This window comes from Octopus bimaculoides, chromosome 1, assembly GCF_001194135.2.
Source record: "Octopus bimaculoides isolate UCB-OBI-ISO-001 chromosome 1, ASM119413v2, whole genome shotgun sequence".
Lineage (NCBI taxonomy): Eukaryota > Metazoa > Mollusca > Cephalopoda > Octopoda > Octopodidae > Octopus > Octopus bimaculoides.
Window position 1 is genome coordinate 70005719 of NC_068981.1, and position 3067 is coordinate 70008785.

Genomic DNA, 3067 nt, shown 5'->3' on the forward strand with positions numbered 1-3067 from the left:
TATATATATATATATATATATTAATACATACATACACATATATGTATGCGTTTGATATGCATGTACGTATGTGTGCACATATTTGTACCAGTACGTGTGTATGTGTTTGGACTGTATGCCTGTACATATCTGTTTATATAAGGAACATTTCTAAATTAAATATACCCAATTTTTACATAATTATATAACTTACTAAGACAACTCAAGTTTGAATGCTCTTAATACAGATGAAAATATAAACATACGCCTTTAGAGTTCAGTTTTGGCCAATGATGTTCTTCTGAATTGATGCCGTAAATATTCCTTTTGAACGCTTGCTGATGAACCAGCAAGATAAATGTGAGCATGGAGGAGATTCCAGATAGACAATATTATGAGAATGAATGGTTGAGATGGTAGCTAGTGCCAGTAAAGGTATATTGTTACTGAGTGTTGTAAAGATGAATACGTTCATGAGCGGAGTTTATGATGTTAACTATTTGAAAAAAGATAAACCATTGAGAGGATGCATTACTTGTAGGGCAGATACTGGAGTGTGTTCGTTAGGAATAGGAGGTCAATCAGCTGAGAGGATATTACACTGATGTCTACCTGCGTGATGATAGACCTGTCCCAAATGCATGCTAAGTATTCTATTCATCTGTATAGACTGTCAGCAGATATTGCAGACTGAATACTCATGCATATATTATTTATATGGGCAGTAATGACATCTAAGATAGAAGCATTTATTTCAAGACCAACAACATTCCAAATGAAAGAATACTTTTGTGTTCACTCATTAAGAATTGTGACAAATCTAGCAAAAGCAAATATTTGGTTAACCAAGGTTTAGGCCTACATATCGAATGGTTAATGACGAAACCTTACAAATAGCTATTTATTTGAGAATAGTTTGAATAGAAATGAACAACGAACTACTCATTATCTTATAAATACAATATCCACGCTATTTTTGTGATTACTCATATTGCAACCAAAAGTTAAGCACCATCTACCTTCAACGAGAGCCTAACTTAAATCACGAAAATGGAAACGGTGCGCCATGCTGTTCGATGAACTGGACTGGAGTTAGATTTGCGAGATTGATGCCATCTGCTGGAGTACTTGGTGCCTTTACCGAAGTAACGCCAGGAAAACTGTAACATAATAGTGTCTGTCTGGAGTAATGTCATTTAGGCTACAAAGAAGAGGGCGTAATATTTTGTTAACACTCAAAACTGTCTTATTTAAATAAATATTACATATTTCTACACCCCAAGACATTCAATATACTTGAGAATATATCTGGTTTCTATGGCGTTCTGAACATTCGATTCAAACGCCCACTGAAAGATCTAGCCTCGCGTTACGATTTCATCTCTATTGGTTTTATTCATTCTATGTTGGATATGTTTTAACTTTTGTATTATTTACCTTAATTGTGTCCTTTTATTGAAGCGAAGCTAACTAAAGCATGATGGAACAACTAAGAAAGAGTTAAATTTCAATTATTTATGCAACTTTTTCCCTTGCTGTCCGTGATGAATATTTCCAGAATGACAGGGAAATTAATGATTGCGAACCGTTCTCTTCTATAATTCTGAATTTGTATCGTTATACATTAAATATGTGTATGAAAGTTCCCAGATTTTGTTTATAATGACTTGTTTTTGAAAACCGAGAAAGTACATGAAACAAATAATACTCATGACACATAATTTAATAGCATTATTACAGTCAGTAAGTTTATATATGAAGAACAAATTTAATTAGAACACACTCATATATTACAAGTTATTTGTAAATTTGTTTCTAAGGAAATACATATAACAAATTTAGACGGACGCTTGTATATGTGAATTTCTTAATATCCGTACTTTGATGATTTATATAATAAATTTGGACAACAAATTTCCATCTGCTGCAACAATAAGACGTTCAAATTATTTTCTTAATGAGATACTGTGTATAACTATGACTTCACTGTAATTACAAATAGTAAGTATTCTTGTTCACAAGAAGTTTTTAGTTTTGTTTAAATGAAGATTCATTGCCAGTTCCTCCACAGGTTTCTGGCTCTTTTAAACAGTAAATTTATATTATTTACAAAACTCATGCCTAGAATAATGAATCGTATTCAAGAGCTTTTCTTAGTCTTTTTCTTTCTTACTAAACGAATGGTCCCATTGTTGTTATATTCCAAAATGCTGGTACTATGGAAATCTACTTGCAATATCCCAATAATCTTTCTTCGATTGTTTTTAATCTCTAATCGTGTATCCTTGCTAATTTCAAAACATTTTAACTGCATATGAATACATTTCTATACGTAAACAAAAATAGATTTATGAGTATTTTACCTATAATGCTAAAAATCACAGGTACAATATTCAGTGAAGTTCGAATTAAGTGATATGGTTTGCGAACTGTGCTTTGGTGGATTTCATTGAGTAGAAGTGCACTTGAATATGATAGATTTATGTTTCTCAGAGTTGCCCAAAATGTTGGTAGTCATCATAGTTAGAAAGATCTAACTGCATATTGTGCTGACATGCGAACAAAGGTTAATGCGCGTACACAATAACAAGTGAATGATTCATCCCTCATTCAAACTGCGGAAAAACTATAATTTGGAATAAATTTTCATAGACATTATTTTCAGTGACAAAAGTGACGTTAAATAAGTTAATAGCATGAATAATTTGCAATGGATCATTCAAACACATTAGATGGTGTTAATTCCGTATCCCCATATTGCAAACCAATTAAAGGACAATGAACAACAATCAACTTTCGTTTCGTCAGTATTTATACATCGATAAACGTCGTTGGAGGTCGTATCTAAAACATTACCCGGCATGTAGTAGCTAAGACAATAACGATCACTTATATTCTATACAGAAATAAATTTTCATGCATTATCAGTGTGAATTAATAATTATGACACGTAACTGATAATTGTGTAAACATTTATCAAATTTCGTGAGGATCTCAAAAGAATGAGAAACTATTTCAGTGATCATGGTCGGTTTGTACGTCTTTCAAAATTTGCACACGTAGTTTTATGCTTGGGCTGAAAGTGATT